Source organism: Macrobrachium rosenbergii, chromosome 12 (genome assembly GCF_040412425.1).
Source record: "Macrobrachium rosenbergii isolate ZJJX-2024 chromosome 12, ASM4041242v1, whole genome shotgun sequence".
In the NCBI taxonomy this organism is placed as follows: Eukaryota; Metazoa; Arthropoda; class Malacostraca; order Decapoda; family Palaemonidae; genus Macrobrachium; species Macrobrachium rosenbergii.
The window spans coordinates 102,812,583-102,826,773 of record NC_089752.1 but is presented as its reverse complement, the minus strand read 5'-3'; the positions used below and the strand labels follow the sequence as shown (position 1 = coordinate 102,826,773).

The following is a 14,191-nucleotide window of genomic DNA, read 5'->3' as shown; positions in this document are numbered from 1 at the left end:
AGACAATGTGAGGTCTGGGTTCAAGGTCTACAGGAAGATCAATCAGCAGTGTTAACTGATCTCCCTACCAATGTAGAGAACCCAGAAAAATCAATTTGAAGGAACTAACACTGAAGCTGAGTCCAGAAAATGAGACCTATCCTAAGAGTTCTTGAGGTAACACTCAATTGGTCTCACTGCTAGATGAACCATGTAGAAAATTCTCTAAAGAGGCCATGTGACACAATAGATACAGCCGTTTCTTGGTTGGTGGTTTTTTCTGAGGGTGGAAATTCCCTCAGCAGTGATAGACATTTGTCTACTTATTGTCTCTCTGTTGGAAAAGCCTCAAAAGAGAGTCAGTTTTCATTCCCATACAAACAACTGACTGATTCAGAAGCATACTTGCTGCATTGGTCAGAATGTCCAGCACCAAGGCCAGACACAAGACAATCCTTTGCCCTCAAGACTGCCTGAAACAAGTTAGCAAGAACTAACCAGCTGTCTAAGTACAGGAAAACTTGGATACCTAGTTGATGACTCCATTCTGCTAGTGGTGCTGTGCTCAGACCAAAAGAAGTGCTTTGAACGGGAAGGCCTTCCTTTGAAGTCAAAGCATAGATACTTCAACTAAGGATGGATCAGGACATGGAATTACTCATTCTACATATTGATAGAAATCCAATCGCCATCCAGATGGCTGCCAGGACCAAAATGGATGACTCCATTGAAAATACTGGAAACAAATAGTGCTGATCTCCAGCCCCCAAGGCCCTGGGAACAAGAAAAAAGCAGTTGTAAAATCCCAGTCATCTGTCTAAAACTGGCTTGAAGGTTGCCCTGTGTAACAACTGTCTGACCTCAAGTAAAACTTGGAACTTCTCTGCAGGTACACAGGGAAGAATAATGGGGACAAACAGGGTTGGAAGTGTCAAAAAAGATACTAGCTTTTCCAATCACTCTGAAAAATCAGAAGATGACCTCCTACTGGACCTTCAGGACTTGAAACATCAGTTATGGTTGGTTCTGCAGTTCTTTCCCTTAGAATATGAGCATCCTGTGTCATACCATGCAGCTCTACGCAGCTTCATACAGCTGGAAACTAAAGCTGTCGTATTCCAAGAACCTGCTTTAAAGGATATCACTTTCAAGACTGCCTCAAAACGTGCCTTAACAGAACAAGATAACTTTACCTTCTTACTTGCCCCCACAGGAGATGAGACAGAAGCCAACAAAAATGTGTTTATCAACAGGTTCATCTTTGGTACATAGGTGAGTGGTAAAGCAAAATATTCCTCCAAATTGGGGTCAACATTTGTCAAGTCTAAAGGAAAAACTGGGCTGGCAGAAACTGTAGCGTTAAAAGACAGTTAATGTAGAAAAATAAACTATATTGGAGCAAGCCTTTTCTCCACATGAATATTGTGGGAATGTTCTCCCCTTGTAAGGTGATGAGAGTAAAAGTTCTTGGACTGAAGAGAGCAAGTGTCTTATAAACTACAAATAGTGGAGCTAGACTTCTGGAATGGCAGAATTCATATTATACTGTAAAAATCGAGGAAAACAAGTAACTTTTGTATGAGAAAAAGTGACCAATCTTAGTTAGAAAGCTAATTTCCCTATTGTAATGCTGGAGGTGCTCAGTTTAACAAGAGAAAAGACTTACCTCATCTCACTGGCATGTGAGAAAAATCATTTTACAGTTTTTGGTGAAAAGTTCAACTGAGTGAACATTCCAGAAGTGTTTTGGTTGGCATACATATGGATTGGAGATTTGTTGGTAAATTTTGTATCTACTCACTTTGTGGATTGGTTTCTGGATAAAAGAAAAAATGTTGATGTACTATTGATGATCATGTGTATATGGTCATGATTTGTCCTCTTGATTAATTGTAAGTAGTGTCAATTGTTGGGTAAGGTATCCAATAAAAAATTGTTCACAAAGACAATTAGAGAATAAATTTAGGCTAAATAGCAACTGCAATACTGTCTCCCTAAAAACTGCTTAACTGGACTGCTGCTTTCTCTTGATATAATCAGCACTGGTTCCCAAGAAAAGTGAAACCATGACAAAACTAGCAATTCCATGGACTGAGATGGTGAGTCAGCAGGTGTCTGAGACAGTAACATACCTGGGACCACCAGTAATAATGTCGTGGAATGTGGGTTGAGAAGCGCTGGATGACTGGAAGGCAGCAGATGATTTATTAGATGACAAGACAACTGGTTGGGAGGAATAAATGGGAGAAGGCAGAGGATTCTCACATGACATTACTGTGGTAGGCAAATCACCCACCACATGCTTCAACAACAAATCCAAAAAGTCGAAAGCCTTGACCAGAGAAATGACTCTGCTGAGACAATAGCAGGACACACCTACACAATATTTCAAGCAGTAGAAGAGGCAGGGCTGCTAATGCAAATAGGTACAGTTGTCAACAGGTGAAGAATATGAGGCAACAAAGGAGGAGGAACTGAATAATGGTTGGAGGGCTAAAGTTAGAAATGTTAGAAATAAATGATGATACAGGGCTGGTAAATGAGCAAACTAAAGTACTGATGCACAGTTCAGAAATTACTGAAATAACTGGAATATTGTTCCTAGAAACCCCTAATACCTCAACAATATTACACACATCACTGTTACTCTTGCCAGATGATGATGGCACGAGTTGGTTGATAAGAACGCTTAAATCTACTTAACAAATCTTTCAGAGAACTGTTCAACTTCAAGACAGCAGGTGGTTGTGAGAGAGGCAACAAAGGGCACAGACCTCCTTCCTACAACATGCCTTGGTTCCCTGGCAGAAAAGACATGCAGTCGTATGGCAGCCAGAGGGTGACTACAGACAGATGAAGATTCCAACACTTTCTCTCTTTGGGGGGAGGGGGGAACCACAATCCTTGCCAACAATATACTCAGTCAAGTGCCTAACTGATGATAGAAGTAAACTAATTTCTTCAAGTTTACCTATTCTTTCCCCAGGACCGCATGAGGAGTGTCAAAAGATGGAACAAGAGTGATAGTGGAAACATACCTCTTGAGCAAACGAGGTTAGGGATGAGGAACAGCATTTGAAGAAGAATGAACAGATAGAGTATATTTATGGTGGGACCTAACTAATTGTTTACATAATCTATCAGCTGCTCACATTCTCTACCATCATATTTTCTGATACTTTACCAAATTATTCATTTTCTCATCAAATCATTCCTTACATTCTTCACAAAAAGAAAAATCACACTCATTATGCCTACAGTACCACACACTGTGTGACAGTCATGTTCAACTGAATACAACTGTTTACATAATCTATCAGCTGCTCACATTCTCTGATAATTTACCATCACATTTTCTGATACTTTACCAAATTATTCATTTTCTCATCATATCATTCTTTACAATCTTCACAAGAAGAAAAATCACACTCATTATGCCTACAGTAACACACTGTGTGACAGTCACGCTCAACTGAATACAATTGTCTACATAATCTATCAGCCGCTCACATTCTATGATAATCTACCATCATATTTTCTGATACTTTACCACATTATTCATTTTCTCAACAAATCATTCTTTACAATCTTCACAAGAAGAAAAATAACTCATTATGCCTACAGTAACACACACAATGTGACAGTCATGCTCAACTGAATACAACTGGTTTACACAATACCTGTTCCTGCAGAACCAAATGCTTCTATCTCTGCTTGCCACTGATGACGAAAGGCAAAAAAAGAAAACAAGCACAATACCATACAGGGAAAATCAGCCAAGATAAAATCAAAATTAGTACTGTACAGCCAATTCACACCACATGTACTGGGACATGCAAGAAGAATCTTGACAAGAACATTAAACTTCCAATACCATGGTTGGAAACACGTGAGTACAGACAGTTCATCCGTATCAACCAAGCATTTATCTTTAGTTTACTCTGAATGCAGATCACACCTAATGGCATGAAGAAGTAAGTTAATCCCAAATATAACAGTAGGTAAGATACATCCCAAATAATTTAATGTCCAGTCACTAAGACTATTTAAATACTTAACCCAACTTATATTTTATTGTACAGCTGCATGGATACAAGAAATCCCAAATGTACACAAGTTGCTATAAAAGAAACTACTCTGTTCACTAAAGCACAAGGTCACAGTTATTCTGATTCTTCCAACTTCAGGAGGGGTTTTCTTCTTTTCCCACCTATAGGTAGGTTCATGATCAGTGATATTTTGCTTACCCTCCCCTTCTTTAGAAAACCTCTAAAACTCTCCATGATTAACAACTTATATGATTCCTGCAGAGATTCTAAAGCTCTACCTCTTACTCATCTTGTGTACCAATGTGACCACTGATAATGTGAGCTGTTGCAGACAACAGCTAGCACTAAATCCGTATCATTTACAAATGAATATCTTAATTCAAAATTTACATGCAGCATGAATGGGAATAAGGATCAAGAAAAATGATGCTTTAATGCTTATTTTCACATTAAAAATTGCTTATTTCAATACTCTCTTTACATTCATAAAGTTTTAAGTTTTCAGCCACCAGCTCACTTGGCCGTTAAGAAAAAAGAAAAGAAGGGTTATGGCAGGCTTATTGGCCTGTCTTCCCATTTATCTTCCATCCAGTAGAGCAACTCCATTTTTTATGCCTCTAGTCAGTTTTATGCCTACTAGATTGTGGGTACAGTATAATGAATATTAAGGTATAGATATACTTTACAGCAAATTTTAAAAGTTATTTGTATTTTTCCTAACATACAAAGCTGAAGTTCTTTGCATTTAGCTTGTAAATGCGATCTGGAATGGTCATTTAGACTTTACTAACATGGTAGTTAACTATCAATAGGTAACGGGAAGCCCTGCCTAACCGTAGGTCTGGGTGTCAGAGAGATGGTTGCCAGTTAATTATAAAGAATTTCAAGGTTGTATGTTAGGGAAAAATACAAATAACTTAGAATTTGCTTTTTGTTCCTACACATATACAAACCTTTGTCTTTTATATTAGGGGACTTAACCATTGGTGGGATGAATCTGGGTGTTCTCTAAATTGACTGGTAGGTTTGCCCAACCTGGGATATCCCTTCCTGGTCCGATAGGAGCAGAGGTAAGGACCCTGTGCCTCTAGCGTACTCCACTTAAGGGTTGTAGCCATTTCTAGATTTCTTGACCACTGAGTAGTGGGTTTATATGCAATTACTAAATTGGCAATAATTAACCATACACAAGTGTTGGAAAAAGCAAAACAGGCAAAGATGATCAAGACTGTTTTTTTTTGTCTGTCCTCTCCCCTTGCCATGGGAGGAGGGGAACCTGTCTCCCTTCATCACAATGAAAAGACTGGTGTCCAGTCAGATAGTTAACCTGCACAAAATGAGCAAAAGAAGAGAGAAAAGAAGAGAGAGCCAGTCACTCCTATCCCATCTTCTGCCAACAAGATAACTAGATGAGGTAATACCTGTTCCAAAGGAGCTCAGCTCGCTGTCCAACTCATAAGCAGCTACCAGTGGCCCAAAAAACAACATGTCCAAGGCCAGTGGGCAAAGATCCACAGATGACCATAGTACAGGTGATCAATATGATTACCTCTTTGCATACTCGCCTTCCACACTGGGTAAACCACACATCCACGATTCAACTTTTAAGGCCAGGAAGACCTAGGGCTCCTGCACACCCTTCCTGACTAACAACTAACCAAAGACACTGACATTCAGCACAAAATGACATGTTCTCCTAGGACAGCAAGTAGCACCCAAACAGACACTAGTACATTCCGTTCTGAACAGTTCACTACCTAGAAACCAAGCAGGGAGGTGGATGCAAAAGAACTCAGACGTACGTGAATGACAGTTGCGAGTCTCAATTGCAGTTCAGGGCAATTCCAGTACCTATGCCAATGTCAGGGCTAAAAGCAACACAGTCTTTGGGTCCATATCTAAGTCAACAATCTCATAAAGATTTGTGCAAACTATATGTCAAGACTCCTCAAGACAGGAGCCAGCAAATTATTATCCACAGAAATACAGAGGTAAATTGTGCTGGTTGTAGAATGTTTGTATACAAAACTATTAAGAAATAAATTTAAGTAAAGTAGAGATTGATTGTTTACTCTCCAAAATTATTTAACTGGACCAGTGCTCTTTCACGATACCTCCTAAATTCATTCAACACTGGTTCCTCAGAGAAAAAGAAACCACAACATGGTAGGGTTCAAATGATCGAAGCATATGAGAGGTTGAAAGAGGAAGCAGTTAAGGACGTGGAGTTGCCATACCCTGATTATAGCCTGGACGCAAAAATGCTTGAAGTGTATACTGATGCAAGTGGTTATTCGATGGAAGGAAGTTTAATGCAGACACGTTGTGAATAGTACTGAAAGGGATAGAGTGACCACACATGGAAGTACAGCATTTAGTAAGGGAGAGCAAAAGCATCTGACAACTGAGAATTGGCTGTTTGCAAGCTTTGCAATCATTTTTGTTTTGAGAAAAATTTTGTGTGCAGACAGATTATCAACCACTAGTTTATTTGCACTGGATGAAGGATGTGGACAGTAGATTAGCATGAACCAATGAGGAATTGGTGAGTTTGATTTTGTGATTGAGTATATACCAGGAGGAAGGAATGTGATAGTTGATATGATGTCAAGAATACCTGTGAGAGAGAAAGGTAGTATGGAAGAGAGAATAAATCCTGAGTATTTGCCGTGGGGATTGGTTGTGTTGAAAGAATGTAACGGAGGTAGTGATTCAATACAGTATTTGAAACTGTTTGAATGGACTGAGAAAGAGGTGATGATTTGATTGAAATGGCTTGTGTGATGAGAGACTAGAAAAGATTGGAATACAGAAAGTTGATGCATAAGTTGAAGAACTGAAAGCTACATATGAACCTGGTGTATTTCTCATACAAGAGGTACTGTTGATTGAAAATTTTTTATATGGTATGACTGTGTGTGTGCATTATGGAATTTATGGAATAAGGAAACCTGTAGTGTGTAGAGCAGAGAATGTGAAAGGTATGTGCTGCATTTGCAGTGCTTGAGTGGGGTGCACTAAAATTGTGTTGTGGAAAAGAAAGGACATGAATGTGTGGATGATTTTGAAAAAAGATGAAGTTTGGCAAATGAAAGTGGGGATGAGGAATGCAGAGAGGCGACTGAATTGGGTCCAAAGGAAATAAGTTTTTGTGTGCATTAGAAGAGTTGTGGGATGACAGTAGGGGTTGATATGAGCAGGAATGAGTATTGTGGTTTGGTTGATACTGGAGCTTAAGTTTCGTTGGTGAGTGCAAGTGTGGTTAGGGCAATGGAAAAGTATATGTAGAATATTGAGTGTAGGTGTGACAATATGTATTTTGCATGGGTTAGGTGAAGGATGAGACATGGCATGGGAAGAAAAAGTTTTGGTTGCGAGTGTGGGTGGGTTGGAGGAAGTTATGCATGAGTCTGTGGTTTCTGAGTGATGACCAGATGTCTTTTTGTATTTTGATTAGAGTGGACTTTCTGAAAATAAATGTACTGTAGTTAATGTGCAAGTGAGGTGCTTCAGAAAGATGGGCTAGTAATTTCATGTATGCAGAATCGAGTGTGTATGGTATGTTTTGTAGGAATGATGGATGTAACAATAGGAGACAATTTTTTTTTACTGAGGGTACTGAAGAGATGCACAGGGTTTGCCCTGTAATACAAGAGCTGAAAGAGTTTGTACAATTTAGGATTACCATGAGTGACTGGAGTAATATGTTACGAGTTTCAAAGGTTCAATCATGAATTTGTGTGGTGTCAAGGAATAGTGTATTGATGAGCGTATATATGCACCTGTATTTTCAGTTTTTAAGACAACGGGTATTTGTAAAATTGTACATGTCAGATATGGGATTATGGGGAAATTTAAACTGACAGAATGTATGAAAGAACATGTATTTAGTCCTTATTTAATTCAGCTCTGTACAGATGTGGCAACTACATGCCAAGCTTGTCACAAAGGTGAATATCATCAAGTGTGCGCAAGCCCTCCTCTTTTGCAGTTATGAGAAAGCCATTTGAAATGGTTGCAACAGTTTGTTTGTTGTTGCCTGTAAATAGGAGTCAGAATCTAGGACTGGTTGTTATGGTAGATCATTTGAGTAAGTTTGCTTATGCAGTACCAATTAGGGATAAAAGAAGTAAGACTGTTGAGAATGTAGTAAGGAAAGTAATGTTCCCGATGTGTGTTAATAAGCCAAGGAGGTTGAGTGATAACGGACCTGAGTTCCCTGGGAAAGTGTATGAGAGCATGTTGAAAGATGGGGGGGGGGCTTAGAACACAAGTATTCAACACTATATATGCCAAGCATGAATGGTTTAGCTGAAAGAACAATTACGATACTGTGCAAGTTGTTGCGTATGATGACTGATATGGAAAATGAACAGGATTTGTATATTGTAAAAGCCTTGTGGCTGCATAATGTCAGCACCCACAGGAATATAAGAATATCCCCAAGTATGTGTTATGAATTTTGAAAGATGTATTAAACCTTTTAAGCTGTTAACTGATGATGATATGGATGTCCAGGGAAGGGCGCATGAGCTGTTTGTAAGTTATGAAGTTGGTGAAAAAGTGTTGAAAGAGGTTGCAGAGAGGTGAAGATTGAATAAGTTTAAGGAGAAATATGAATAACCAGTATGGTTGGATGGGTTACATTATTTGTTAGAATCTGAATGTGATGGTGGAAGTACAGTATGTGTGAGATCAGAGCACATCATAGTCAGTTGTGTAAGTAGCATGAACCTCCAGAATATCTGAAAAGTCATCTGGTGAAAGAATGCTTACGAATGAGGACAGAAGATGATATGGGTAAGAAATGGAAAGTTTGCTGAAAGGAAACAGTTAGTTTTAAGAGATAGTCAAGATTAGGAAAAAGAAGGGAAAAGGCAGAAAAAGTTAAGACAGAGTAAGCATAGGAGTACAAGTTGAAGAATTAGGTGCGATATATAATGAATCGGACCAGACATTTAGTGTTTGTTTCTTACTAAGGAGGAATAACACTCCCATGTAGTAGATAATGATGAATTGCACAGGATAAATACCATGCAGGAAGCACATGATAATCCAGATGAGGTGCTATGTGAACTCTGTGCAAAGACTGAAGAGTTGCAGGGATTTAGAAAACGTAGCCAGATTGTTGGTAAAGGGATTTTACAACAGTTAGCTAGATATCAGGTTTCACTGGATTGCAGTGATAGGGCAGAGCTAAGAACTAGTACGGGCAGTCCCCGGTTATCGGCGGGGTTCTGTTCTTGACAGCGTGATGACAACTGAAAATCGCCAATAATAGTGCCGATCCCTGGTTATTGGCGCTGATATCTGGTTATTGGTACCGATAGCCAGGGATCTGCGCCGCCGATAAGTGGGAATCAGCACCGATAACCGGAGATCAGCGCTGATAACTGGAGATCAGTGTCGAAAATCTGGTTATCGTCGTCACTATTCAAGCGCTGTAAAACCAGATCGCCGATAACCGAGGCCACCGATAACTGGGAACTGTCTATACAGTAGACAGTAAGGATGATGGTATGGATAATAGTAAGGTTGGAGACGACTATGACTGATTAACCAATATACCAGTCCATAACTTTTGACAATACTTTGCTGGATACAAATACTACTTAATTACTCGGGCAAAGACATAAGATTGGGTTAGCACTGAATTGTGGTGTGAAAGCAATGAGGGTAAGGAGGAATGTTATAACTGTGTATATGTTATTTTGTACTCTAGTTTATATACAATTAATATTTTTGAAGTTCATGATTATATTTTTAAATTTCATGATATATGTGAATGTATTATCAAGTCCTTGTTCTACTTCACATTACGACTTATGAGGAAGCCTTCTCATTTCACATTTGATGTGGTGGAAAGGTTTGCCCTAAAGAGAGTGACAGAAATTGTGGGTAGCTTACTTGAACAGTAAAGACCCCCGGCTGTTATTTTTGGAAGATTGCAGTACACTGATATAGACTGTGGTGAAACTTACTGTGAAATCTATGAGCGCCTCGGTAGAATTTCAAGCTGTAATACCAATGCTGTGGGCATAAAAACTGATGGTAGCTACATATACAAGCCAGGTTTTACTGATATAATGGACATTTTGAGTGCTTGCAGTGGCGGTGATTTTTATTGTTTTGTCGTTATGAGTCTATTTATTAGTTTTGCTTCTAATTTTATGTTGTTAAATTTACTTCTTTTGGGAGACATTGAGCTGAACCCTGGGCCTGCTACTCTAATTACTGTAAGAAAAATTGCAGAGTATGCAAATATCTGAGGCTTAGGTCAAATTTTCTTGATCTCCAGAGTTGTGCCTGAAACTACAATGTGATGTTTTTATCCAAGACACTTGTAAGCAGTTATAAGTAAAATGTTGAGTTTTTAATACCAGGGTTTGATGGCCCTGACTTTATTTATCATCGTAACATCCCACACGTGCAAGGTGTGGCTGTATACACTAAGTCCAGATGACAAATTTATCATTAGAAAAACTTGGAGTTTAGTTGCCATGCTCTTTGTTTCAAGATTTTCAGTGTTCTGCAATGTACAGTAGCTCACTGAGATAATGGATTTAAGCATCCGAGCCTACCCGCCATAAAAGAAACTCCGATATATCGTTGTATAAATACATGAATACATGTTTTTGCCATAGAGTACAGGTATATTTATACACCGTACACCTTAAACTACTGTAAAACGCTTATAACTGCTTATTTTAAAAGTTCACTGTTAAAATAAGCAGTTAATAGTTCAAACAAAAATATACCTAATTTATCATACTAAAACAATTTAATATCAATTCAAACAAAAATACAACCCAAACCATCATCCCAAAACACCCAAAGTCATCTTAGATTACCCTCCTAAAACTGTTATTCTTGCAGTGCTTATAACGATGATTTACTAATTTTAAAATATTAATATTAATGTGAATACAGCAAAATATCAATAAAATTTTTAATACAAATTAAATAAATTTTTAATACAAATTAAATAAATGTCTTACAGAAGTGTGACAACTAATCAAGTTAGTCGTTTTTTCTCATAGTATTGAAGTTGTTCCATTTCCTTTTTTTCTATACACTATATTTATATAAACAAACAGTACCCATAAAGTAAGATAAAACCTTGTTATTAGCCTGTTAAGCATCACCAACATCATATCTCAGTCAGCTGCATCCCATATCAAAACGCCTTCAACGGAGTAACAAACATCCTACATCTTTCAAGGATGGTGCACTACTGAATTCAGAGGCAAAATGCTCTTCCCTCTTATACAAATTGTAGGAATGTCAGTTGTTATCACTATCAGCTAAATTAGCAGTAAATAGCAGCTTTTTGTAGGGGAAAGACAGTCTGACAAGAGGACAATGACCTTCCCCTCACGCTTCTGTGTTCATTGGTAGACAACTAATTTTTTTTGGTTTGACCCCATTTATCCTCCCTAATGAGTGATCTAAAGCGAAAGAAAAATCTTTTGCCTAAAGAGATATTATCACTACTCGTTGCAGAGAATGATGATGACTATGATAAAAGGAAATAACGGAGCCTTTTCCATGATCAGCACAAAAATTACTTTTCTTTCTCTCTGTGTGTGTCTGCTGTGGATTCCACGAACTTTTTGTTCAGGATATGGGAAACCCAATGGAGTTCCCTTTACTTTTCGTTCACCCAAAGGTGTTAAATTTAGTGTTCAGGATAAGGGAAACCCAGTGGAGTTTTTTTGAGAAGTTTTTTTTTAGGCAAAGTCATGGAGCATGTTGTAGCTGTAACTAACAGATTTTCCATCCAGTTTCTAGATGAATATATAGAAAGACTGCCTACAATATCATGTGCACTAAAATGGTATGACACAAATGAAAATATGAAACAATTCATTAATCTACCGACTATGTTTCGGGGAATCGCACTTGAATGAATCATTTTTTTCCCCTTTATGTTTCATGCTTATAACCTTTAGGATATAAAAATGCAAAATAAATTCTTTCATCTTTTCATATTCTACATTATTTATTATCCTAATATCTATAGAGAAAAATCAATATCCTAATATCTTTAGAGAAAAATCAATATCAATATACAAAAGAACACATAAAAATTAGCATAGACCAAATGACCACTCTGCGAGCTAGAAAATGTGATGATACGGGAGCGGAGACAGCTCGCATAAAGGACGCTTAACAAGTTAATATAAACTGCAGGAAAGTATATATAGTACAGTACTGTAAAGTGAAATTACAGTATACTGTAAGCATAAACATGTATTCATATATGGGTGATGCACTTTCTCCCTCACTCAAACTCCCAGCACTCCTTTTGGCAACTGATTTGAAAAACAATTCGGCGCTCGATCCGGAGGCAAAAACCCCCAAATTGATATTTCCATTTCGCACCGATATATTCAGAATTACGATATACCACAGTCCGCTATCTCAGTGTGCTATTGTATACGTATTTGCTGTTTACTGCAATCCAAATATCAACCATTCTATATATTACTGTCTCTTGGAGAGGACTAGTATGGCTCAGTCACAGAATTCAAAAGCTTCATTTGTTATTTATGCAAAGTGCAATGCAAAGCACAGCGAGTGGCTTAATTCCAATTCCACAGATCAACATGACTGGTCTGCTTCTGAGTTCTGTGCATCCTTTGATTTTGTCCAGCTAACTGAGGAACCCACACATATTTCTGGTAATAGATTAGACTTCAATGTTCCAGCTATTGTCAAGTTCAAGGTCTGAGAGTATATAGGCACTGCCAACCCCTGTGCCGTTGAGCTGGGCATATCTGTCAATCAGTATTTCCTAATGTAACCATCGAAAAAAGTTTGGCTGAAATCTAGAGCCAATTGGGATCGCATTATTGAAGCTTGTCAGGCACTTAACATTTCATATGCTATATAAGATCCAGACCCCAAGAAGTTAAATGAAAGCTAATGGCTATATTATTAAGGTATGTCCCTAAAAAGGTCATCAAATTCAAGACAAATGACCAGCCATGGTTTAATGATACAAGAAGACGAGCTTACCATGACAAAAAGACCAAATTCAACAAATGGAGATGAAATTGCCCACATGAAAATTACACTATTTTTGTTTTCTCATCAAAGAGATTTACATATCTACAAGGCAGGTAAGACAGGTCAATAACCCAGGTATGTGCAACCTTTTTCCTATTATTTTTTCTCTACTGCTGAAAGAGCTGGTGGCACAAAACTTACAGCTATATGAATGTTAGGAAGGATTCATAAGAACAATTCTTCTTTTGTAAATTTATAGTTAAATGCTCTATTCCTTAACCCCATTCAATGAGTTCTGCAGTACCTGGAAAGTCTGTCAATGTTTATGTTGTTTACATAGTTCACTGACAAAAATTAATTATGACTTAAAGGAAACAACCAAAAAAATTTAATATTGAAATTTTATCACAGTAAAATATTGTATTACTATAAACATAAATTTGGCACTACTTACTGATGCAACATCTGTGGTTAAACTATCTTCGTGAGACATGGATGGAGTGATGAAAGATGACATCCAAGACCATATGTTGCAAAGTCTCTTTGCTGTACCTTTCAAAATCTTGTGCCCTCCTAGTGAGTCTGTTAATTGAAAAAGGAAAATATTTCAACATTAATTATAAAAGTATAATTAGTTTCTGCAGCACTGTATATATAAATTTTTGCCATGTTCAACATGAAATAAATTCATCTTTCAGTGACAGCAAAAGATTATGAAGAACACAATAAAGGTAAAATAATCTTACAAGATCTTATTAACGGTTCCTCTGTTTCAGATAGGGGCCGGCTTCTTTTGCGAGCCGGCTCCCCAACATCAATCATCAGAATGTCGTCGTCCTTGCTGTAAGTTAAATAAATTGTACATTACTTAGCTGAGAGCATACTAAGCTGACAAAATTTACTGCATCTAATAACATCACAAATTTTTAATCAATTTGTATTTTCCCTAACATACAAACCTGAGGCCTTTATATTGGGAAATTCTCCTGTGCAGCTGGAATATACAATTAAACAAAATGTACACTAAAATAGCAAATTTTAAAAGTGATTTGTATTTTTCCTAACATACAAAACTTAAGCTCTTTACACAGGATTTAAATTGCAAACACGAGTTGGAACGGTCATTCAAACTTATTGACAAGGTAGTAAAA

General features: G+C 37.7%; 1 protein-coding gene across 6 annotated transcripts in view; it reads right to left on the bottom strand.

Annotated features, from left to right (window-relative positions):
• The window catches only part of LOC136843799 (sentrin-specific protease 1-like), a 91,386-nt gene that overhangs the window by 68,076 nt on the left and 9,119 nt on the right, over positions 1-14,191 (bottom strand). For 5 of the 6 annotated variants that reach the window (XM_067112550.1, XM_067112554.1, XM_067112555.1 and 2 more), the window contains exons 2-3: positions 13,787-13,881; positions 13,495-13,622 (exon numbers count right to left, since the gene is read on the bottom strand). The gene's annotated coding sequence lies outside the window, so the exon portion shown is untranslated. The remainder of the gene's footprint in view (positions 1-13,494; positions 13,623-13,786; positions 13,882-14,191) is intronic. The other variant, XM_067112553.1, reaches the window with a different exon arrangement.